The following is a 27346-nucleotide window of genomic DNA, read 5'->3' as shown; positions in this document are numbered from 1 at the left end:
TATTATATTATAATATATAATATAATATATATTTAATATATATGTTACATTTTATATTTTATATATTACATAAAATACATAAAATATATATAAATAATATATGTATTAAATATATTTAATATATATAAATAAATATAAAATATATTATACCCAATATATGTCTTATTTTCTGTTTAGACTACAATAGGTGTTACTATCTTCATATACATATGAAAAAAGGGAACAAGGAAAGTTTGCACCCTGCTCAAGGTCACATAACTAATAAAGTTGCAGAGCTGACACTAGCATTTTTGGGATCCTGTATGCACAATCACACTGTTCATATGGTTATTTGCAGTCTCACTCAATGGTTTTAAAAAAAAAAAAGACAGTAGGTGAGTAGACAGCAGTTGTGATTAAGGAGATCAGTAAGATGCCTTAATGGATGGTGGAATTTTGGGGTCTTTTATAATTCACTCATCTCAGCAACTTCTGACCTATAGTTAGAATTTCTGATTTCTCCTGGGCTCTCTTGATTTTTAATCCCTAGTACTTTCAAAGGTCTGAGAAGGGCAGAACAAAAACCAATTCATCATGTGGGCAAGCAGAGATCTATATTTCCCTGGAGGAAAGCAATGAACCTTTGAGTTTCAACCAGCTTAGGATATTGAGTCCAAACATTTGGATTTCAGACGTAAAAGAGTAAAAGAATTAGTAACCTCTGGAAAATGCATTCTTTGCCTGAAATCTTATACTTCCTCAGAAAGAAAGAATGTTACTGTAACAGAAACAGGAACAGTTCAGCTCTTTCACCTGCCCTGGGACCGGGAGAAAACAGTGGGAATGATTGACAAATTAAAGCAATATAATCTATATGTGGAAGGAAAAGGAGACTGTGTATTTAGTGAAAGCCATTTCTAATGTGCTTCTCTAAGCTGTGCCAGCTCTTTAATGGATACCTTGGCTGCATGAAAACATCAGGAAACTATATTGCAGTCCAGATGCTACCATTTAGGTGGCCCCCTGCTACTGGTTCTGTTGACAAGTAGGTTGTACAGATAGAACAGGGGCTATTTTTCAAGAAGCTCTGGTTTCTGATGTCATAGCATCCTTTTAAAAGCTTGTTCTACTCACTTAAAAATGCTCTAATTGAGACAGAGCTCAGGTCCTACTAAGAGAACACTTAAGCTTGCTATGTAAGTAGCTCATCTGCCTTACAATAAGTTTTTCTGTGTTTGATTTGCAGCCAGCTCAGGTGACAAAGCAATAAAAGGCCAGAAGGACTTTAAAGGCTCAAAAAAGAAGGAAATCCCCAGGAAGTCCAGTAGGAAGGCATAGTTTCCTATAATTTGTTGCCATATACAATCACCAATGTAATAATCAGTTCACTTCAAACACATCAAACACTTTTTTCATATTCTTTCTTGATTTCTTTGCTGAATTTTGAACACTTAACTAAGATTTATCTTCTTGTTCATTAATTGTTTCTTTAGCTATGACTAATTTGCCATTGAATATATTCACTGAATTTTTAATGTTAATTATTTATATTTCAGAAATTTTATTTGGTTTTGCTTTTAGTCTTTTTAGGCATTCCTTTTTTAATTATACTCTTAAGTTCTGGGGTACATGTGCAGAACGTGCAGGTTTGTTACATAGGTATACACATGCCATGGTGGATTGCTGCACCCATCAACCCATCATCTACTTTAGGTATTTCTCCTAATGCTATCCCTCCCCCAGACCTCCATTCCGTGACCAACCCCGGTGTGTGGTGCCCTGCCCCTCTGTGTCCATGTGTTCTCATTGTTCAACTCCCATTTGTGAGTGAGAACATGCAATATTTGGTTTTCTGTTCTTGTGTTAGTTTGCTGAGAATGATGGTTTCCAGCTTCATCCATCTCCCTCCAAAGGACATGAACTCATCCTTTTTTATGGCTGCATAGTATTCCATGGTGTATATGTGCCACATTTTCTTTATCCAGTCTATCATTGATGGGCATTTGGGTTGGTTCCAAGTCTTTGCTATTGTGAAAAGGGCTGCAGTAAACATACATGTTCATGTGTCTTTATAGTAGAATGATTTATAATCCTTTGGGTATATATCCACTAATGGAATTGCTGGGTCAAATGATATTTCTAGTTCTAGTTCCTTGAGGAATTGCCACACACTGTCTTCCACAATGGTTGAACTAATCTCCTTTTCCTTCCACATATAGATTATATTGCTTTAATTTGTCAGTCATTCCCATTGTGTTCTCCTGGTCCCAGGGCTGGTGAAAGAGCTGAACTGTTCTTGTTTCTGTTATGGTAACATTCTCTCTTTCTGAGGAAGTATAAGACTTATATAACTTATATAAGATAAGATAAGACTTATATAACTTATATAAGATAAGACATATAACTTATATAACACTTTTCCTAACAAGCGTTCCTAAAAGTATTCCTATTTCCCCACATCCTCTCCAGCATACGTTGCTTCCTGACTTTTTAATGATCAACATTCTAACTGGCATGAGATGGTATCTCATTGTGGTTTTGATCTGCATTTCTCTGATGACCAGTGATGATGAGCTTTTTTTCATATGTTTGTTGGCCGCATAAATATCTTCTTTTGAGAAGTGTCTGTTCATATTCTTTGCCTACTTTTTGATGGGGTTGTTTTTTACTTGTAAATTTGTTTAAGTTCTTTGTAGATTCTTGATATTAGCCCTTTGTCTGATGGATAGATTGCAAAAATTTTCTTCCATTCTGTAGGTTGCCTGTTCACTCTGATGATAGTTTCTTTTAGGCATTCTTCATAGTTTCTTGTTCACATAAATATTTTAAGATTAGAAAAAAATCTCTGAGTATATTGAATATGTTTTCCTCATAGTTGATCTCTAACAATTACATTATCTGAAGGACTTCTTAGTTTATTTCTTCTGGTTTTTGCTTCTGGAGCCTCGTTTCTCTATATATTTAGTACTTTTGTCCGTGAGTTCCTCATTTTCCTTAGATTTTTAATTTTGGAATTTCTCTGAGATCTGAGATAGAAGTGTATCTTTCCAGAGAGGATTTACATTTAATTCTGTGGGTCTAGGATCTCTGCAAACTATATTCTCAGTTTAAAGGCTATCAGACTAAGACAGTGTGAGATTGTGCATAAACGTGCAGGAGGGCCAGTTTGTGGTTCCACAATCTTATTCACTATTTTTCACCACTGCCCCTTTAGGCAGTTTTGAGATTTGAGAGAGTTAATTTTTCATATGGTTTTCTGCAAAGTGGGTTATTTATGGACTACCCTTTGCGTGAAGATATAGCTGTTTGCTATCACAGTTTTAAGAAGATAAATTTTCTGTCTTAGGCCTAGACTTTGATTTTTATTTTCCATGTATTGTGAGTCCATGAAGACTGAAATTCACGTTCACATTTTTGGGCAAATACTCTTTGAGTAAATGCTGGCTACGCTCCTATGCTTATTTCTTTGGGTTCACTAAATTTCTACTTTGAGAATATATATCCTGCCACATTGTTGCAAATAGAAATCTTAATCAAAAACATTCTGGCTAAAAAGAGTTGGACTTATTCACAGCTATTCATATACAGTTTTCTTATAAGTTATTTTCTTGCTGAGATAGTACGGATACCTCTTTGTTATTTTTCCCTTGTAATATCAGCTTTGTCACCTGAACTTTTGGGGATGGAAATATATGAAATTTTCATCAATAAAAAGCACACAGAGACTGTCTGTACTTTAGGCACTTGCCAGCATGCAGAAACATGAATTGACTATCATCTAACTCCTGCCAGATATATGGCTGAAATAATGGTTAGTTGAGATAACTGACTCTCTTTTGAAGAGCCATATCAATCACCCACTTTGATATATTTTCTATGCTCTATACCTCTCAGTTTAGAACATTAGAAAGTAACATATCTAAAATTATATAAATTACTATACACAAAATTTCACAGAATTCTGATTGAATAAATGTTGCCTCAGTTTTTATAGAACAATGTTATAATTCTTATGCTAGTTATGAAATTACTATAAAGTATTGTAGAATACTTATAGAATGAAATTACCATAAAGTATTTGTAGAATACTTATAGAATGAAATTACCCTAAAGTATTGTAGCTGCAAATAAAATCCAAAATTGCTTGGAGGCCTGCAAGCTTCTGCATTATGCTCTCCTGCTGACCCTTCCTAGCTTACCTGATGCCAGCTTCCCTCCACCACATGATGCCCCAGTCACATTGGGCTTTTTTCAGTTTCTGCCTCAGGGTGTTGTGTGTTAAGGCTTCTGCTTATAATTGCCTTTCTTCTTTGCTACAGAACGTTTCTCTTTTTATTTTTATTTTTTCAGTCTACAAATATTTATTGCACACCTGAGCTATGCCTGTCTCTGAACAGCAGTGGATAAGACAGAGTTACACAACAGTGAACAAGATAACATAAACTCCGTAAGAATAAGAGTTTATATTCTAGGGGCGGAGTGACAAACAAACGAACAACTCCCAAAATGCACAGGCTGTATGGGGAACAATTTGGCTCGAGAGAGTATGTGTAAGGACTGGGGAAGATAAGATTTTGTAGAAGTAAGGCAAATTGGTAAAGATCTTTGCCTTGCAAAAGGGCAGTGTTTTGGGGGTTAGCAAAGCAGAGAAGTGACAAGTGAGTTTTTTAAAAAATAAATTATTGGCCGGGCACGGTGGCTCACGCCTGTGATCCCAGCACTTTGGGAGGCCGAGGCGGGTGGATTATGAGGTCAGGTGATCGAGACCACGGTGAAACCCTGTCTCTACTAAAAATACAAAAAATTAGCTGGGTGCGGTGGTGGGCGCCTGTAGTCCCAGCTACTCAGGAGGCTGAGGCAGGAGAATGGCGTGAACCTGGGAGGTGGAGCTTGCAGTGAGTCGAGATCGCACCACTGCACTCCAGCCTGGGCGACAGCAAGACTCCGTCTCAAAAAAATGAAAATAAAAAAAAAAACTTATTGTAGTAAATTTAAGGGGTACAAGTGCAGGTTTCTTACATGCATATGTTGCATAATGATAGAGCCTGGGCTTTTAGTGCATCCATCACTAGAATAGTGAACATTGTAACCAGTAGGTAGTTCTTCAGCCCTAACCCCACTCCCATCCTCCCACCTTTCATAGTCTCCAGTGTCTACTATTCCACTCTGTATATGCATGTGTACATATTGTTTAGCTCCCACTTATAAGGGAGACCATATAATATTTGATTTTCTGTTTCTAAGTTATTTCACTGAGGATAATGGTCTCCAGTTCCATCCATGTTGCTGCAAAAGACATGCTTTCATTCTTTTTTATGACTAAGTATTATTCATAGATAGATAGATAGATATCACACATGATATAGATAGCACTTTTTAATGCAGTCCTCTATTGATAGACACTTAGGTTGATTCCATCCATATTTTTGCTATTGTGAAGAGTGCTGTGATAAATGTACAAATGTAGGTATCTTTTTAATATAATGATTTCTTTCCCTTTGGGTATATATCCAGTAGTTGGATTGCTGGATTGAATGGTAGTTCTATTTTTAGTTCATTGAGAAATACCTAGTTTGTTTTACATTTGTTTGTACTAATTTACACTCCCACCAACAGTGTATAGGTGTTGCCCTTTCTCCACATTCTTGCAAACATCTGCTGTTTTTAGACTTTCCCATTCTGACTGCTATAAGATGGTATCTCATTATGGTTTTTATTTGCATTTCTCTGATGACTAGTGATGTTGAACATTTTTTCATATGTTTGTTGACTGCTTGTATGTCTTTTAGAAACGTATGTCCTTTGCCCACTTTGTAATAGGGCTATTTCTTTTTCCTTGTTGTTGAGTTGCTTAAGTTCTTTGTAGAGTCTAGATATTAGTCCTCTGTCAGGTGCATAGTTTGCAAATATTTTTCCCATTCTGTAGGATGTCTGTTTACTCTGTTGTTTGTTTCTTTTGCTGTACAGAAGCTTTTTAGTTTAATTAAATTCAATTTCTCTGTTTTTCTTTTGATTGCTTTGCTTTTGAGGACTTGGTCATAAATTCTTTGCCTAGCCCAATGTCCAGAAGAGGATTTTCCTAGGATTTTTATACTTTTAGGTCTTATGTTTAGGTCTTCAACCCATCTTGAGTGAATTTTTATGTATGGTGAGAAATATGGTTACAGTTTCATTCTTCTGCATATGGCTATCTGATCTCCCAGCACCATTATTGAATAGGATGTCCTTTATCCACTGCATATTTTTGTTGATTTTGTTGAAGATCAGTTGTTTGTAGACAAGTGGCTTTATTTCTGGGTCCTCTTCTCTGTTCCATTGACCTGTGTGTCTATTTTTATACCAGTACCATGGTGTTTGGTTACCATAGCTCTGTAGTATAATTTGAAGTCAGAGAATGTGATGCCTCCAGCTTTGTTCTTTTTGGTTAGGATTTCTTTGACTATTTGGGCCATTTTTTGGTTACATATAAAATTTAAGATTATTTTAAATAATTTTGTGAAAACTGATACTGGTCATTTGATAAGGATTGTATTGACTCTTTATATTATTTTGGGCTGTGTGATCATTTTAACAATTTTGATTCTTCCAGTCCATGAGCATGGGATGTTTTCCATTTGTTTGTGTCATCTACAGTTTTATTTCATCAATGTTTTGTAGTTCTCCTTATAGATGTCTTTCACCTCCTTGGTTAAATACATTCCTAGATATTTTATTTTTGTATCATGTTAAGTGGGATTGCTTCTTGATTTGGTCCTTGGCTAGATTATTATTCGTGTATATAAATACTACCGATTTCTGTAGCTTTATTTTGTATCTTGAAATTTTATTGAATTCATTTATCAAATCTGAGAATTTTTTGGTGGAGTCATTAGGATTTTCTAGATATATTATCATATGATCAATAAACAGGGATACTTTGACTTCCTCTTTTCTAATTTTTTTTTCTCTTGCCTGATTACTCTGTTGAGGGTTTCTAGTGCCATGTTGAATAACAATGGTGAAAGTGGGCATCATTTTCTTGATCTAGTACTTAGATTAGAGGGAATTAGAAATCATCAGGGGGAATGATTTCAACTTTTCCCCATTAAGCATGACGTTGGCTGTGAGTTTGTCATATATGGCCTTTATTATGTTGAGATATATTGCTTTTATGCCTAGTTTGTTGAGGATTTTTACCATGAAGCTATGCTGAATTTTATCAAAGAATTTTTATTCATCTACTGAGATGAGCATGTGGTTTTTGTCCTTAATTCTGTTTATGTGATGTACAGAATTTATTGATACGAGTATATTGAACCATCCTTGACTCCCTGGGATAAAGCTCACCTTAATATTGTGTATTATTTTTTGATGTGCTGTTGGATTTTATTTGCTAATATTTTGTTGAGGATTTTTGCATCTGTGTTCATCATTGCATGTTTTCTTTTGTTGTTGTTGTTGTGCCCTTGTATGATTTTGCTATCAGGGTGATACTGGCCTCATAGAATGAGTTGGGGAGAATTTACTCCTGCATAATTAATAAAAACAGTTACAGGAGGATTGGTATTAGTTCTTTGTACGTTTGGTAGTATTTGGCTGTGAATCCACCTGGTCCTGGCTTTCTTGTTGCTGAGAAATTTTTTATTAATTATTTTATCTTGCCACCCATTACTGGCCTATTCCGGAATTCTTTTATATATATATATAAGATACATATATATGTATATATAGTACATATATGTATATAAAGTACATATATATGTACTTTAAGTTCTAGGGTACATGTGCACAAATCGCAGGTTTGATACATATGTATACCTGGGCCATGATGGTGTGCTGCACCCATTAACTGATCATTTACATTAGGTATATCTCCTAATGCTATCCCTCCCCCCTCCCCCCGCTCCTTCCTATGTCCAAGTGTTCTCATTGTTCAATTCCCACCTATGAGTGAGAACATGCCGTGTTTGGTTGTTTGTCCTTGAGATAGTTTGCTGAGAATGGTGGTTTCCAGCTTCATCCAAGTCCCTACAAAGGACATGAACTCATCATTTTTTATGGCTGCATAGTATTCCACGGTTTATATGTGCCACATTTTCTTAATCCAGTCTATCATTGATGGACATTTGGGTTGGTTCCAAGTCTTTGATGTTGTGAATAGTGCTGCAATAAACATACATGTGCATGTGTCTTTATAGCAGCATGATTTATAATCCTTTGGGTATATACCTAGTAATGGGATGGCTGGGTCAAATGGTATTTCTAGTTCTAGATCCCTGAGGAATAGCCACACTGTTTTCCACAGTGGTTGAACTGGTTTACAGTCCCACCAACAGTGTAAAATTATTCCTGTTTCTCCACATCTTCTCCAGCACCTGTTGTTTCCTGACTTTTTAATGATCTCCATTCTAACTGGTGTGAGATGGTATCTGATTGTGGTTTTGATTTGCATTTCTTTGATGGCCAGTGATGATGAGCATTTTTTCATGTGTCTGTTGGCTGCATAAATGTCTTCTTTTGAGAAATGTCTGTTCATATCCTTTGCCCACTTGTTGATGGGGTTGTTTGTTTTTTTCTCGTAAATTTGTTTGAGATCTTTGTAGATTCTGGATATTAGCCCCTTGTCAGATACGTAGATTGCAAAAATTTTCTTCCATTCTGTAGGTTGCCTGTTCACTCTGATGGTAGTTGCTTTTGCTGTGCAGATGCTCTTTAGTTTAATTAGATCCCATTTGTCAATTTTGGCTTTTGTTGCCATTGCTTTTGGTGTTTTAGACATGAAGTCCTTGCCCATGCCCATGTCCTGAATGGTATTGCCTAGGTTTTCTTGTAGGGTTTTAATGGTTTTAGATCTAACATTTAAGTCTTTAATCCATCTTGAATTAATTTTTGTATAAGGTGTAAGGAAGGGATCCAGTTTCAGCTTTCTATATATGGCTAGCCAGTTTTCCCAGCATCATTTATTAAATAGGGAATCCTTTCCCCATTTCTTGTTTTTGTCAGGTTTGTCAAAGATCAGATGGTTGTAGATGTGTGGTATTATTTCTGAGGGCTCTGTTCTGTTTCACTGGGTGCTGGTTTTTTGAAAAGATCAACAAAATTGATAAACCTCTAACTAGCAAGACTAATAAAGAAGAAAAGAGAGAAGAATCAAATAGATGCAATACAAAATGATAAAGGGGATATCACCACCGATCCAAGAGAAATAAAAACTACCATCAGAGAATACTATAAACACCTCTACGCAAATAAACTAGAAAATCTAGAAGAAATGGATAAATTCCTTGACAGATACACCCTCCCCAGACTAAACCAGGAAGAAGTTGAATCTCTCAATAAACCAATAACAAGCTCTGAAATTGAGGCAATAATTAATAGCTTACCAACCAAAAAAAGTCCAGGACCAGATGGATTCACAGCTGAATTCTACCAGAGGTACAAGGAGGAGATGGTACCGTTCCTTCTGAAACTATCCCAATCAATAGAAAAAGAGGGAATCCTCCCTAACTCATTTTATGAGGCCAGCATCATCCTGATACCAAAGCCTGGCAGAGACAACAAAAAAAGAGAATTTTAGACCAATATCTCTGATGAACATCGATGCAAAAATCCTCAATAAAATACTGACAAACCAAATCCAGCAGCACATCAAAAAGCTTATCGACCATGATCAAGTGGGCTTCATCCATGGGATGCAAGGCTGGTTCAACATATGCAAATCAGTAAATGTAATCCAGCATATAAACAGAACCAATGACAAAAACCACATGATTATCTCAATAGATGCAGAAAAGGTTTTTGACAAAATTCAACAGCCCTTCATGTTAAAAACTCTCAATACATTAGGTATTGATGGGACGTATCTCAAAATAATAAGAGCTATTTATGATAAACCCAAAGCCAATTACATACTGAATGGGCAAAAACTGGAAGCATTCCCTTTGAAAACTGGCACAAGACAGGGATGCCCTCTGTCACTACTCGTATTCAGCATAGCGTTGGAAGTTCTGGCCAGGGCAATCAGGCAGGAGAAAGAAATAAAGGATATTCAATTAGGAAAAGAGGAAGTCAAACTGTCACTGTTTGCAGACGACATGATTGTGTATCTAGAAAACCCCATCATCTCAGCTCAAAATCTCCTTAAGCTGATAAGCAACTTTAGCAAAGTCTCAGGATACAAAATCAATGTGCAAAAATCACAAGCATTCTTATGCACCAATAACAGACAAAGTGTGAAATCATGAGTGAACTCCCATTCACAATTGCTTCAAAGAGAATAAAATACCTAGGAATCCAACTTACAAGGGATGTGAAGGACCTCTTCAAGGAGAACTACAAACCACTGCACAAGGAAATAAAAGAGGACACAAAAAAATGGAAGAACATTCCATGCTTATGGATAGGAAGAATCAATATTGTGAAAATGGCCATACTGCCCAAGGTTACATAAATTCAATGTCATCCCCATCAAATTACGAATGACTTTCTTCACAGAATTGGAAAAAACTACTTTAAAGTTCATATGGAAGCAAAAAAGAGCCTGTATTGCCAAGTCAATACTAAGCCAAAAGAACAAAGCTGGAGGCATCACGCTATCTGACTTCAAACTATACTACAAGGCTACAGTAACCAAAACAGCATGGTATTGGTTCCTGATTTCTTTTTCTTTCTTCTAGAGAAAATTTCTAATCATTGCCTGGTCTCACCCTAATTGTCTTTTCCTCAATGAAGTCTTTTCTGCCCACCTAATATAAAATCACTTTTCTAGTATTCTCATTTTTATATCGCTATATGTTTTATACAGTTTATCTCATACTACAATTATATAGGGTTGTGGTTGCTACAATAGCTTGCTCTCACACTATACTGATTCCCACAAGGGCAAAAAATGCATGTGTTTTATTTATCACCACTATTTCAATATATACATGAATTGACAGTAGCATAATGTAAAAATATTGTTTCATTTGCTCTAAACTGAATATGATAACTAACATGTACATTTTTTGCTAGAAGTGAAAAGAGAATTAAATGCTGATGTAAGAAATGGATTATAAAAGTAGACATATAAACATTGAATAAATAACATGGTGTACACTCTACCACCAAGAATGAACAAGTTCATATGTATGCCTTTGCAAAATTTTAAATGATGCATGACATATACCTAGTTTGTCACTTTGAAGCAATTGAAACAGTAGATGAGAGAGTATAAATATCTCCCCACGAACAGTTTGAGCTGATGACAGGAGGATGACTTGGAACTGACTATGTGAAATAAGAAGCAACAAAACTAAAAAAAATCTTTGGGAAGAAGGAATGTCTATTCCAGGAAACTGAAAGAAGGTCACTGGGATGTAGAAAGTGAATAGGAGATTTGTGTGAAATGTTGCTGATTAAGTGGTCAAAGACCATGAAAGTTCTATAGTTCATTGTTGTGGACTCTTTGTGTCCTCCCCAAAATTCATAATTTGAAGCCCTAACCCTCAATGTGTCTGTATTTGGAGATAGGGTCTGTGAAGAGGTGATAAAGGTTAAATGAGGTTATAAGGGTACATCCCTAATCTGAAATGGCTGGTGATTTTATAAGGAAAGAGACATCAAAATGAGCTTCCTTTCCACTATTTCAGGACATGACGAGAAGCTGGCCATCTGCAAGTCTGCAAAAGAGCCCTCACTAGAAACAACCCTGCTGGACCTTGTTATTGGAATTTCTAGCCTTCAGGACTTTGAGAAAATGTATTTTTGTTGTTTAAGCCATGCAGGCTCTGGTATTCTGTCTGGGCAGCCTAGGCAGACTGAAGAAGTGATATCAAAGAAGTTAGAAACCATTGAGTGGTATTCTGTCCTGACTTAAAACAACTGACCTTTCCACCATTTTCAAGTTATTTTGGTAAATATCTGGACTCTTTAATAGTTATATTTAGGAACATAAAGAGTCTTGATACTAGATGTCATTATAATCATATATATAGTCATTATAATAAAAGAAATTCTCATTTACTTGTTTTTGTTTTAGTTTTGAGACAGTCTCTTTTGCCCAGGCTGATGGAGTGCAGTGGCATGATCATAGCTTACTGTAGCTTCCAATTTCTGGGCTCAAGCAATCCTTCCATCTCAGCCTCCTGAGTAGCTAGGACTACAGGCATGTGCCACCATACTTGGCTCGTGTGTGTGTGTGTGTGTGTGTGTGTGTGTGGAGATGGGATCTCATTGTGTTGTCCACGCTGGTCTTTAACTCCTGGCCTGAAGCGATCCTTCCACTTTGGCCTTCTGAAATGCTGGATTATAGGTGTAAGCCACCACACCTGGCCAATAAAAGAAATTGTTAAACTTATTCTGTGCTTATTCTGTGGAATTGGACAGAACATAAGAATAGGAATGTACACCCAGTGAAGTCCTTACTCTTTGTCCTTTGGCGTACTCCTTACATTAAAATAAAGCCAATGGTATTCCTTTAACGGTAGGAGCATCCGATTTGGTTGTTGAATCAGATAATAAAATTCTCTGTGCAGAGGAGAAACTTGCGACCAACAGAACTCTAGATCTGAATTATTATTCCCAGTGTGTTAGACTGCTATACTTGCCAGATTCTCATACTTTATCCCTACGAAAGCATTAGGCCTGACACAACCTTTCTAATCAACCACATATCTTGAATATCATTCATCTCATCAGTGAAAAAGTATTTCTAACATCCATCAGGTGAATTAACACACCCTCTGGTTTATACTTCTATAATTGTGTGGCAGGTACATCTTGTAGACATTCCTAGAGTATGGATTTCTGATTAGTGTACTTCAGATGCAAACTAACAATCCTTACACTGTAAATTGAAGTTAACTTATGTACATGTACATAACACTATTTATACTAAAATGTTTTTAATGTAAATTATCACTTAGAGAGTATAACAAAGAGTTTTCATTGTGGATGTGATATAGTCACGTTTCTTCTCTTAGGCCACCTTGTTAGCAGTTGGGAAAATAGATGGAGGATGGGGAATGGCAGAGGTATTGTGGAAAGACCATTTAAAGAAAGCATATGAAATGAAGTTAAGTTAGGATGGAGACATTTTGGATAGAGAAAAGTTAGCAGATTTGAGATATTTTTAAATACTTTAAAATTTAATTTAAATTTAAAAATTAAAGAATTAAATATTATATATTGCGAGGGAGCTGAAGGCATCAAGAATGATTTCTACATTTAACTTGTTCAGCTAAATGATGGCGATGCTGTTCACTGGGATGAACATCAATCCCAGGCAGTGTAATACACTTATTTGAAACTTTAGATACAGAAACAAAATCATAAAGGAGGAAACATTCATAAGGATCAAACTTGGGAGTAGAAGAGCATGATTGTACACTTATTCTATTGATTTTGCAGACACTTTGAGCTATTTTAGGAGAGGTGTTGGGAAGGAAGTTTAATGTACTGTATTGCTCTGGAACTAACAAGAGAGTTCATGTGTGCAGATGTAACATGGGAGTCATCTAATTGCCCATGACAATTAAGTTTATTAGTGTGGTTGAACTACCTAGAGAGAGAGAGAGAACATAAAAAGCAAAAATAGATGAGAACCTATGAGTGAACCCTGAAGAACTCCTACTTCCAAGAATTTGTTAGAAAATGAGTTTGTAAAGAAGAAATAGCCGTATAGACATGAAGAGTAATAAGGGAATATCATGGAAGCTAATGGAAGAAGAGTTTCAGAAACGGGAAGCATCATTGGTATTATTGCAGTGAAAAGTCAAGAAAAGTGAACTAAAATGTTCATTTTGTGGGATAGAGAGGCCATTGACCCTTGGACTACCTATTGATATAGAAAGAGGGAATGGAAACTGCATGGAGTGAAAGAAGAGTGACTGGAAGTTCAGGAAATGGCCAAGGTTTTTTGAATAGTTGTCTGAACCTAGATTCCTTTTCCTGTGGGCAGCCCCCTTTGCTCTTGCCCACCACAATTATATAATATTCTCATGCTGTGTACAGTTCACACAGTATAAATTGCTGTTTTAGCCTAACGTATTTTTTTGTTTTGAGACTATTTTCTTCAGTTAAATAAAATAATGTTTTATGTAGGGTACTTTCATGGTGGGTATATGCTTTATCAATATTTTTAGTTGTTGCCAGTATTTGAATAGTAATAATTTGTAGGCTCCTAAGATAATTTGTGACAATTGTTGTAAGACATACTTAAAGGAATACCTTCATAAATCTAGCTTAAGTCTGGTCCTGGATGAAGCATGTGCTTATGAAGCATGGCTGCTATTGAATTGGCCAGTATTGGTTTCAAGATTTTTAAATTTATTCTTTCTGGTTCTTTAATGTAAATCAGAAAGTTATAGGTGTTGATGCAACATCATGAACTTTGAAGTAAATATAAATGGCTCCACTTTAGATACTGTTAATTCTAAGCACAATTAGATTTTAACTATCTTGGTTCTGATTATTTTGTGTATATTCAGTATTATAAATTGCATTTGTTCTTAAAGATGTCTGTGAGGTATATTGGCTATTATTTCATAGTAACGTTAAAGACAAATTTTATGGTGATTACAACATGATGTTCAATCAAGATGAAAATGTGTTACATCATTGGCAAAAAACCAGAAGGAGCTTTATTCCAATGTGATGCTTAAGTATAATATCAATATTATATAAGCTGTCTTTAGGAATTTGACATTAAAGGAGATTCTCTCGATTATATATGGTTGCACTTGAAGGTCACCTTTAAAGGAGAAGTGTTTGAAAACTATATTTTATCCTTGATAGGTAAAGAAAAGTCCACTTATAAGTGGGAGCTAAGGCCGGGCACAGTGGCTCATGCCTGTCATCCCAGCACTTTGGGAGGCTGAGGCGGGTGGATCACGAGGTCAGGAGCTCAAGACCAGCCTGACCAAAATGGTGAAACCCCGTCTCTACTAAAAATACAAAAATTAGCCAGGCCTGGTGGCACACACCTGTAATCCCAGCTACTCAGGAGGCTGAGACAGGAGAATCGCTTGAACATGAGAGGCGGAGGTTGCAGTGAGCCGAGATTGTGCCATTGCCCTCCAGCCTGGGTGACAGAGCGAGACTCTGTCCCAGAAAATAAATAAAATAAAATAAAATAATAAAATAAATAAAGTAAAATAAAATAAAATAGAATAAAAATAGTGGGAGCTAAATGATGAGAATATATGGACACATAGAGGGGAACAACACACACTAGGGTCTTTTGGAGGGTGGAGGGTGGGAGAAAGGAGAGGATCAGGAAAAATAACTAATGGATACTAGGCTTGATAACTGAGTGATGAAATAATCTGTACAACAAACCCCCATGACACGAGTTTACTTATATAACAAATGTTATATAGGTAAACTTACTCCAGGAGGCTTTTCCTGGTCTGTTTGTTTGGGAAAGATGTCTCGTATTTTTGGTGACATAGCATCCTGATCATATTTTTTATTACTTTTTGCACATTGAAACCTTATCATTATCTGTCTCCTGCTGAGCATTCCTGAAAAGATAAATCATTCTTATCCATTTTTTTGTGGTAATTCCTGTGTTTAGTAGGCTGTAGTCACATAATAGGAGCTCAGTTTAATCATGTTTAAGTAAACAAAATAAGTTTAGGTAACAAAATAGTGCCATTTAGGGTTTTCTAAGGGTTCTTGTCATGCACTAAAAACCTTGGAAAGGGCAACTTTTATTTGTGGAAACAAGTTGCATAAAAAGACTGCATGTTCCCATCCTCACACATTGTAGATTTCCCCTAGCCTTAGACTCCTCTGGGGCAGTGTATCACAGTTATATGAAACTTTAGATACAGAAACAAGATCATAGAGGAAGAAGAAACTTTAGAAAATCTAGTCCACTGGTCTCTCTCAATGAATAAACCTCTTTGTTTCCACTGCACTTTCAATGTATAATGGACATCTTTTGTTTGCGCCCCATTTAATATCCATTCTGCCTACCTCTGGTGACAGCGTACTCCATGTTCTACTTTTGGTCAATGCCCTGATTCTAGAGGAGGGCAAAAGATTCAGGTCCCTTACTTGTTCTACACTTAGATCTTTGTGCCACTTTTATAATTACTTTTCATTAGAAAACACATATATGAGTTTGGCTCTCCGCCTCTTCCTCAAATAGAGTGTAAAGCCAGGAAAGGAGTATTGGGTTCTGTGTATTTACTATTTGCCATTCACCCTCTAATTTCTACCCCCATTATTCTTCAACATGCATCAAGTCATGAATGGCCAGTGACCAAAAGATTATTAAAATATTAAAGGATAATATAAAATGATCTCTATGTCTTTCAGATCTGATGATTTTTATTTGATGAATATGATAAAATACATTATCTGTATAAGAAAACCTACCATTCCATTATCAACAGTGGCTCTAAACTATATAAATTCTATCTACTGTTTGAAAATTATGGCCTATTTGCATAGAAATCTTAATTTTCCAATTAACAAATATTCAAATGATTATGTTAATTTAGTTTAGGGGTGCCCTTTTAGACTAAGAAATTTTAGACTCAGATTAATGAAATAGAGGTTGAAACCTTGTAACCTCTCTGAAACAAGAATGCAGTTGGAAATTGTAGGATTTCAAAACAAAAATCTGTATTCTGATTTTTTTGTTGCATGTTTTTAGATGGGTAACCTCTTTTAGGCTTGCTTTCTTCCTTAAGATCCTTCCCTCAGGAATTTAAAAGAAAAACTAAAATGAAATATCAGTTCACTAAAATAAGCACCCTGCCCCAAGGTTTAGCAAAGTGCATCCTGTCTCACTGTTTCTGCTGAGACATCTACAAGAAGGAAAAAAAAATCAGTTTACCAAAGTTTGCCCCTCTGGCCAGTTTTTCTCACTTACAAATAACGAATCCAAGGGGGAAAAAAGTATAAGTAAAATATCTTGTTAAAAGTTATTTTAACCAATATCTTGTTAAAAGTTTTTTTAAAGTCTCCAAAATGTTATGAAAGTGAAAAAAAGAAAATTATACTGAAAGCACTGGCCTAGTAAACCAACTTGCAATGATTAGAGTTACTACTTCAATGCTGTAATGTGTTCTTCTCATCAGATGAAATTTCTCTGCAAATGCACCATAAGTTATCTAGGTGATAGCAATAACAAGAGCCTTATTCATAAAAAGATTAATTAACAGGTATAGTTTGAGCAGAATTTAGGAGGACAGAGATAGTCCAAGTTGGAAATAAATAATCCGGAGTTTGCAGGAGCAAGGTGGAAAAGATTACTTTGCAGTGCTAAATATTCCAATCTAAATGGGTAGTTTTATCAAAATTAACTTCTGGACTGGACCCTTACTGGCTTGAGTTCTGGTTGGCAACTGCAAACAATTTTAATGCAAAATGGAAACAATTGGTAAATGTGTCTTTAAAAATTAAAATATCTGGCTTGGAGCAGTGGCTCACACCTGTAATCTTAGCACTTTGGGAGGCTAAGGCAGGCAGATTGCCTGAGCTCAGGAGTTCGAAACCAGCCTGGACAACACAGTGAAACCCTGTCTCTACTAAAAACACAACAAAATTAGCCGGGCGTGCTGGCGTGTGCCTGTAGTCCAGCTGAGGCAGGAGAATTGCTTGAACCTGGGAGGTGGAGGGTGCAGTGAGCGGAGATTACGCCACTGCACTCCAGCCTAGGTGACAGAGACTCTGTCTCCCCCAAAAAAATAAAATTAAAATATCTTTGATATCTAAAAGTTAAACAGGCCAATGTTTCCTGTATACTTTTACCTAAATATATCAGTGATAGATTGAAGGCAGAAATGACTTTGACAAGTCCATTTCAAAGTTTTAATGAAAGTTTCAAATTATGCAATGAGGGGTCACTGATTCACCTCTAATGGCCACTGTAGAATCATGAAATATTTTTATTCAGAGTCTGTTTCATTAATAAAGATGGATGTGTTACCGTAACACCAAGGGTTTGGTCCAGGTTCTGCTGCCCAACCACACAGAAAGCCAATGACTGAGACAACGATTATAGCAGAGGTTGGCTGCTATAGCCAAGGAGATGGGAGGGAGCTCAGTCTCAAATTCGTCCCTCTGATTGACTGAAATTAAGGGCTTATATAGCAGGTAAGAAATGTAGCAGTGCATAGGAAAATAGGAGCTCAGGAGGCCTAAGGAGGTAATCATGATGAATGAGGGGCCTGGTGTGCCATTATCTGGATGCAGGGATCTGGTACTTTGATGCTTTTTGAGACGCCTGGGGGTCCTTTTCAGAGGAAGGAACTCAGATGAAACAAATGTAAGTTTCAAGCTTTAAAACAAGAAGGGTCAATTTTCTGTTTATACAAAAAAAACTATGGGACCGTTGGGTCAATTTCAGATGTTGAAACCAGAGAAACATCTGCACAAATATTAAAACTGCCAAAATTAGAATCATGTAATGAAGGCTAGAGTTCATTGCTCTTATGAGTGTTGTTAAGACAAACTGGGATTACCTCACACGCTGTACTCCTTGAATCTTACATTAGAAGTTCCCACGAGGAAATGATTTAGTTTGTGAGATGCCTCCTGGATCCATTAAGCCTTTGGAAATGAGTACAGTGATGTAACAGTATTGAGAACACAGAGGCATCCTTTGGTTTTCTCCTAATTGTGTTCTGCAAAACACTAATCTGGAGATATGCTTCAGGGGGAAAAAAGCATGGCATGTTTAGCTACATTTGGAATACACCACATGCTTTCCCTCTCAAAGAATCACTGTTTAGCACAATAGAGGTTGGAAAAAATGCTTCAATAAAGAAAATATGACTTTGTTAACTGCATACTTCTCAAAACTTAGATAACATTGAAACCCCATTTTCAAGTAACTTCTATTAATATAACATCAAAGAGAACTAGCGAAATAGGCATATTTTGGGAAATACTGACATAAAATCCCTTTTCAATTGGAATCAGTGTCAAACTATTAAAGATAAGAGACTATTTCAGCCATTAGGATGGAATATACTTTTTTTAAGTTAATGAAATACATTCCTACATTCCAGTTTATACATCAGTTTCTGAGAGTTCCATTAGCATGAGACAGATCCTCTGAGGTTTGTCCTTTTTAGATACCTGTGCAAAGTAATTGTGATCTTGCCCTGCAAAGCTGAAGATTGAATGCAGAGATGTGATTACACTAAGGGACTAGCACATTTTGGGACCTTAACTGGTGAACTGTACATATTCGAAAGGTAGTGTAATGTCAAAATAACATAAACATCCACTCTGAGGAAATGTGGTGGGCCTACTTGAAGTTTAATAATGAACAATTATAAGAATTGTTGCACAGTTGGTACACTGACTCGCAGCGTGACACGTAGAAAAGCTTTCAACCTGTATGCCACTGTTTTGTTATCTCTTACTCATAGCTATCAAAAAGGAAAAAGAGTGAGTATAGTTGGAAGAACCTTATGATTAAAGAAAATATTATGGGTACTTCATGAGTGAACCACCTTAATGTGATCCACCCCATAAAAGAAACGGCCTTAATGGGCACTATGATTATTCTCAGACTGGACATTACTGAGTGCTTTCAACACTCCATATGGGATAGAAATGATTTGTTCATTTAGACTGTGACTGGGAAGAATGTGAGTGAGAGTGCATACCCCAATATCCCTTTACTCTTCAGGCAACATATGGCATTTGAGGACACCAGCTCACAGGTTCTTTGTCCACTCTCTTATTTTTCCTCCTGGCATAACAATTCACTGCTATAATCTGCCTTCCTGTTTGTTTAGGTAGCATCCATTTATGTAACTTTTTAGGCTTAATAAAGTGACATAAAACACAGCCTTAAGCAAATGGTTGTACCATCCATCAATTCAGTGACTTAGGAGATGATGCCATTACATATAAAACAGAACCATTGTTCAGCATTTTTACCAGCGGCGTTGCTTCTTTCAGAGTTCCCATGTTTCCTGTTATGAAATGGCTGAAAACTTGAATACATTGTGAAGGGGGACACTTTGCACTGTGTATACTTAATCCCTACTTGAGCAGCATCATCTGCTGACAAACACATAAATGAACTGAAGACACTGCAGGTTATGTGCATTTCCACTTCAAGAAGATTGCCTTTTTTATTGTTTCTTATTTTGCATTGATACCACGAAGCTATAAAAAGAAGCATGGAAATAAAAGCAAGTGGAAATCAAGGTATTTCAATTGAGTAATGTCCAGGAGTCCTAGCTCCGAAAGTGTGTCATTCATTTGTACAGCAGAACACCTGTATTACTAATGCTTTTAATGTTTTTAAATGCTACCAAATGTTTCTCTTGACTAACTTATTCCCAGGGGGTCCCTATAACTCTTTCAGGTCACTCAGGTACTGCTTTCTAAATTACCATGGTAGTAGATTCAATTACTACTGTACTCTTTCAGTGGCCTAAAAGAATAAATGGTCTTCCTAAAATGCTTCTTTTTATTTTTCCCCCAAGGAAAAGCCCAGAGTGTTAGAGCTGGATAGTACCTTAGAGATTATCTGACTCAATGTTCCATAAATATTTCTAATGAAAAAACTCTCCTGAGAATTTGTTTTAAAAATACAGATTCTCAGGCTACTCCTCTTGGAGACTGTGTTACAGTACATTTGAAATTGAACCCGGTAATCTACATTTTGTAATAAAGATTCCAGATAACTTTTAGGATCAGATAGGTTTGGAAAAACTAAATTAGTTCAACTTTTTTATTTTATAGGGGGTAAGCAGATGTCCAGGTAGATTAAGTGATTCATCTGAGTTGTATCATACAACATTTTAAATATTGGGATTAGTTCAGGAAAAATGTTGATGGGCAACCTTTTTGCATCCCATGGTAGGGACCAGGATAATTTATTTTCTTAGATTTTAAGTTGCCTTCTCTATTGTATAGAATGGTGTCATTCATGGTGGAGAAGTGATAGGGGAGGATACACCTTTCTGTATATACAGCAGTGGTTCTGAACTGGGAATGATTTTGCACCCCAGGTAACATTTAGCAAGGTCTGGAGACATTGATGGTGTCAAAACTGGAGGATACTACTGCTGTTATTTAGTGGGTAGAGGTAGGGATGCTACTAAACATCTTACAATGCACAGGATTACTTTTCCCCTCTCCAACAAAGAATTATTCAGACCAAAATGTCAGTTGTATCCAGACTGGGAAACCCTGATATACCCCTTAATGCCTTCTTGAGCTTCATCTTCCTCCGAACTATTTAAGAGTAATATCTGGGCAATTTGAGAAATAGGACTCTGTTTTGTTTTCTTCTTGAGATTACATAGAAAACCTATATCGAAGCTAAGTGGGTCATTTGTTGGTCCATGTTGGGCTATACTTACTTAGACTGGATACAGTTATTATTTTCTTTTTGGATCATACAGCAAATCCTTTCAAGATGCCTCCCCCTTCTACTCAGGCATCTAAACCTGCCTTTCTGTGGCACACCTTAATTATGTATGCTTTGACCTCTCAGTATTCGGTGCCTAGATCACCCAAACTCTGATTCCCAAGGTCAGCAACAAGCTACAATGTCAGTATCTGCTGATTTTGAAGAGAAATCAGGACAGAGGTTTTGGCTGAAATCAACCCAGAGGTTAAGTGAATGGAATACTCAATTTAGTTAGAGTAACGTACTTGCTAAATTAATCGGATTTTTATTTTATTTATATTTCTCGATTCTATCTTCTCTCTATTTCTGGTATCAGTACTTAATTTAGATCCTTATTTTCTTTTTCATTAAGCATTGCCATCAATAGTTAACTAACATCTTAAATTTTTGCCATTTTTGTCATCTCTCCATCCATTTTACACCTAACAATTATGTTTGTAAAATGTGTTTTCTGATTATACCAATCAATAGTTTCTTCTCACCTGCAGGAAGGTTTCTCAAACTTGAGTTATGTTTGGAATCTTCTTAAAGGGGAAACTTTATTTCATCACTTGTACCATCTTAAATTATTTTATTACAAAATCACTTACATATGGGTAAACTTGAAACTGAATTGATCTTCATTATATTGGGAGCTTCATACAACGATAAAACCAAAACATGTTTTCAATAAAAAGAACTATACAACAAATAAAGTTCAAATTTGTCATATTAACAGTATGACAGTTAACGTTGTCCTAAAACTCTAACACTGTTTGTAGTGATTGTAGTTCTTTTATTTTCACATGTCTATGTCTATGGTTAGTAAGCTTTGGTATGACTCAGTTCTTCTAATTCTTTATTTTGTCCCTTGCATACGAACACTTTAACATAAAAGCTGCATGCATTCTTTTTGCATTAACCCAGGGCAAATAATTGCTATATACCTTTGCAGCTAAAATGCAGAACAAACATAAACCAAATTTATCTCTGACAAGATAAATTTGATAATTTGATACTGATAAGCTACATCATCCAGGTCTCATATTATTTTTATATTGTGAAAATTAAAAACTAAAAATGAATTTTGATTTAATTTATTAATAAATTAAAAATTCTCATTATTAACAGCAAAGGTTGTGAGTATGACAACTGTTTTTTAAATAATGGGAAACACTGACCTGTAGAACTGACTCAAATGCCATAGCAAAGCATTTAAAGTCCCCAGTGTGCCATTCTTTTCTCATGTCTCCAGGCTCATCTGTTGGGCATTTGTTGCTTCAATGCTTATTACGTAGTGTTATCGAGCTCACCAGATTGCCCTGTCTCTGTATGAATTCCAACCTGTGTGCTTACGCTTTGCTTCTCCATCTGTGTGTTCCCTCCCACCACCAATTTTTGTTTCTGTCTATTTCAAAGTAATATTTCAAGATCTAGCTTAGGTATCATCTCTTCTAAAACCATTCCTAGGATCCCAAGATAAAAATGCCTCCTCCTCTGTGAACTAAATACACCCTGTGCTAATTTCTAGCCTACTTCCTTCTGTAGAGCAATAATTATTTATTTCTCCACTATACCATAAGCATCTTGAGAGTAGACATTGTACTGATGACATCTATCCCAGGCTGTAACGTACAGTAGTTAGTAGGTAAATAAATAGCAAAGTGCTGTGAACCATTTCCAATTAAAGAGCCATCTCTGGTAACCAGCTTGGTTTTGTTTTGGTTTGGTTTGGTTTGGTTTGATCATTTTCCAAATACTCAGAGTTGAATACACTTTTTTTTTTATTTAGGTTTTAGGGTACATGTGCACAATGTGCAGACTTGTTACATGTGTATCCATGTGCCATGTTGTTTTGCTGCACCCATTAACTCGTCATTTAGCATTAGGTATATCTCCTAATGCTGTCCCTCCCCCCTCCCCCCACTCCACAACAGTCCCCGGAGTGTGATGTTCCCCTTCCTGTGTCCATGAGTTCTCATTGTTCAATTCCCAAGAAAACATGGTATGGTTGAAGAATTCGTTGGATTTAGAATCAGAGGACTTACATTCACATCCTTTCCTGTCATTTGTTCTTAGGTGTAAAATGGGGTTAAACAGTCATCCTTCTACACCATTTTTTCAGATGTGCAAAATCTTGGCACAATGTCTTAACACACAGGTATATACTCAATAAATGTTAGTTTCCTTACTACACTATTGTTTTACTTCTTTTGATAGCCTTCAGAGATTTGAAATTATTATTGTGACCAGTGAAGCTTCAGATTTATATACTTCCTTATTGTAGTTAGACTGAGATCAAGTATTAGTTATTTTTTTCAGAAAGAACTTTAAGATGACTACATATAATAGATGACACAATAAGTCTTTCAACTTCAATGAATACTTCACTCCCTTTAACCATTTATATTTATTCAGAACATATTTCTTTTATTGCCATGGGCATGAGGGAACTTTTACTTTGTTTTTACTACCTAGAGAAATCTGTCTTCCTCTGTCTTTTTGTAGTCTGTTTTCATCAGAAAGATCTACTTTCAGAAACATTGCCTTTACCTACTATATTATTGAATTCCTTTTTTGTGCTTTCATATGGATATTAGAACCTGTAGCTTTAGTTGTTTAGATAATACAAGTAGGACTCACTGATAACACAAAATTTATTGTAGAGGTATGTAATATGGGTTTAAACAATATGGAAAATTCCTTGAATTTTCTTAGCTTTTACATGTATTTTATAAATAAAGATAAAGATAAGATAGATCTGAAGGCAGTTAAGACGGATGTAGCTGATGCCGACAAGGAAAAGAAAAAGAGCAAAGAGACTGCAGTTTGTTTATTATAGGATGAAATGCCAGCTGCAAACTATGGAAGGAGTTCCTAAAGGAGAATTCTTAGTAATAGACTTACTGGATCAAGAAAATTCAGGCTAGATGGAAAAGAAAAGCTTTATAGATATGGGAATAGCCAAAGGATGAACTAAGCTTCTAAGAAATGTGATCAATGTCACTAGAGACAAAGGATCTGAATTTAAATGTAACATCATGAGTATAAGAAAAATGAAATCAATTTGTCATAAAGCAGCAAGCATGAGCCGACCCACTAGAGATCCCTGTTATCACAAATTATTCTTTGGTCATGTGTCTTCCTAAAGAATGAAAGCAATGTGTGGCAAAGGTCCTTTTGTACTGGATTAAGGCTGCACCTGTCATACCCTGACCGATGTCACCTTCTGCCTACTCTCTGAATTCAATTCAAATGAAAACCTTGGTGTCTTTGGATGGGAAGATTCATTACTAACAGGAAACATTTTTGAATATCTGGAACCTCGGAAGAAATTAACTTGGCTCTGTTTTGCCCTGTTTGTCACAATCATGATGAATACCACTTACCATATGGTAGGAAATAAAAGAGAACCTTAGGGTCTTGTTTTCAAATTGGAATAAAGTCTTCTGAGCTGGAAAATCTCAGTGAATAGTTATGTTTACGAGTATTGACCTCAGGGCCTTTTATATGCGTGTTGCCTACGTTTGGGCCACAGTTAACATATGTCATTGCTGAAGACAGTGTTGTTTGACAACTTGCACACAGGAAGAGAAATTTAAAGAATTATTTTATGTTTCTACTTACAGATTTTTTGTAACTATCTAAGAAATAAAATAATTTTGGCTATTATGAAATGCACATCTGATTTCATTGTATTTTGACTTGTTCTTAGTATTCATTTTAGCTTCTTATGAGGATACCAATATTCACTTACATTTCAGATTGGTTTTAAAAAGACCTTTTTATGCTTTTGTGTCAGCTACTTTATATGCAGTTACCTCCCTTGCTCTTGGAGAACTTGCAGTTTATCAGGAGAGAATAAAAAGATAATTCCTTAGGAGAATGACAAGGCAAGCCACAGGCTCGAAGAAAGTATTTACAAAATCCATGTCTAATTGAGGACTGTTATCCAGAATATACAAAGAACTGTTAAAATTCAACAATAAGAAAATTGAACAACCTGATTTTTTAAAATAAGCAAAAGGCCTGAAATAGCCACTTCTCAAAAGGGAGATGAAGATGGCAAACAAGCATATAAAAATATGCTGGACATTATATGTCATCAGGGAACTGCAAATGAAACACTTATTTACCGATTAGAATGGCCCAAATCCAGAACACTAACAACATCAAATGCTGGCCAGGATGTGGAACAAAAGAAACTCTCATTCAGTGCTGGTGGGAACTCAAAATGGTACAGCCACTTTGGAAGGCAGTTAGGCAGTTTCTTGCAAAACTAAACAAATTATTACCATGTGATTCAGTAATCATGCTCCTTGATATTTACCTAAATTAGTTAAAAATATATTCAGACCAATCCCTACCCACAGATGTTTATAGCAGCAGCAGTTGTATTCGTACTAATTGAATCTTAGAAGCAATCAAGATGTCCTTCAGTAAAATAATACATAAATAAATTGTGGTACATCCAGACAGTGGAATGTTAATTAGCACTAAAAAGAAATGCACTCTCGAGCCACAAAAAGATATGAATGAACTTTAAAAGTATATTTTGAAGTGAAAGAAGCCAGTCTGAACAGGTATACTGTATGATTACAACTATATGACATTCCGAAAAAGGCAAAACTGTGGAGACAGTAAAAAGATCAGTGGTTGCCAGGAGTAAGTCAAAACAGAAAGATGAATAGGTGAAACGGAACCATTGCCCTGTAAACTGTTCTTTTTGATAAACATAGAAATTGACCCTTGTAGTGTTAAGAAGGTTGAAACTTATATTTGTTTTATCTGAGTTCCTTCCTCAGGAAATGACCTTTAGGCCTCTCACCAGATGCCAGACCCATCATTCACCATGATTGCTTCCTTGCTCTTCCCAAATGCCTGTTTTCTTACACATTTTTACATTTCTTGCCTGCTATATAAAGCCCTGGTTTAAGTCAAGGGAGATGGATTTGAAACTGAGCTCCCATCTCCTCTGCTGCAGCACCTGATTAAACCCTTCTTCCTTGGCAATACTTGGTGTCTCAGTGATTGGCTTTCTGTGTGGTGAGCAGGAGCAGCAGGACCGAGACCAAACCTTTGGTGTTTCAGTTACATAAGCAGAGCACAGAGGGCTTTTTAGGGCACTGAAACTATTCTGTATGATACTAAAATGATGGATACATGTCATTATACATTTGTTAAAACCTATAGAATGTACAATATCAGGAGTGAACCTTAATGTAAACTATGGACTTTGGGTAATCATGAAATGTCAATGTAGGTTTATTGATTCTAACAAATGTACAACCCTGGTGGGAGATGTTGATAGCTAGGGAGGCTGTAGGTGTATAGAGTCAGGGTACATGGGACCTCTCAATGTCTTCTGCTCAATTTTGCTGTGAACCAAAACTGCTTCCCCAAAATATGTCTATTTAAAAAGATAATGCCTCAATGTTAAGTGTTATGAAAAAAAGGTTGTAAATTGTGTGATAACTCAGAGACAAAGGGGCGTATTCAACTTAGTGAGGTATGGAAAAGACTTCACAGAGGTGGTAACTCTTAGAGTGGAATTTCAAAGGCAAGCAGAATTTTGCCTGTAGGAGGGGGAAGGTAAGTATTACAGTTAAAGAAGAAGGAAAAGGGTTAAGCAGGAGGGAGAAAATGAGGAGGAGGAGAGTGAGGAGGCATGGCGTGTTCTGTGACTTTCTGTCTATTGTAGCCATGTTAATAAGTTTGCAGTCTATAGAGTCAATGAATTGGGTATTTGTGATGAGTAGAAAAGCTAACATTTATTACATGCTTACCTTGGTGTTGTTTTGCTTTGGATTATCACACGTAATACTGAGGCAAAAGGAGGTTAAATAATTACCCCAAATTCGTGAACCCGGGAGGCGGAGCTTGCAGTGAGCCGAGATCGCGCCACTGCACTCCAGCCTGGGTGACAGAGCAAGACTCCGTCTCAAAAAAAAAAAAAAAGTAATTGCCCCAAATTCATATAGCTAATCGGTAGCGAAGCTGGGATTCAAATTCAGATATTGTTATATTAAAACT

General features: G+C 36.2%; 1 protein-coding gene across 15 annotated transcripts in view; it reads left to right on the top strand.

The window, feature by feature from the left end:
* COX7B2 (cytochrome c oxidase subunit 7B2) overlaps positions 1 to 27346 on the top strand; it is a 176990-nt gene that overhangs the window by 149135 nt on the left and 509 nt on the right. For 3 of the 15 annotated variants that reach the window (XM_055245736.2, XM_055245732.2, XM_055245734.1), the window contains one exon: positions 1226 to 1303. The exons of 11 other annotated variants lie outside the window; for them this stretch is intronic. The gene's annotated coding sequence lies outside the window, so the exon portion shown is untranslated. Of the gene's footprint in view, positions 1 to 1225; positions 1304 to 20015; positions 20122 to 27346 lie in introns of those variants that run through there. One more of the 15 variants, XM_055245737.1, reaches the window with a different exon arrangement.

This window comes from Symphalangus syndactylus, chromosome 16, assembly GCF_028878055.3.
Source record: "Symphalangus syndactylus isolate Jambi chromosome 16, NHGRI_mSymSyn1-v2.1_pri, whole genome shotgun sequence".
NCBI lineage: Eukaryota > Metazoa > Chordata > Mammalia > Primates > Hylobatidae > Symphalangus > Symphalangus syndactylus.
This window is presented reverse-complemented; position numbering and strand designations above follow the sequence as displayed.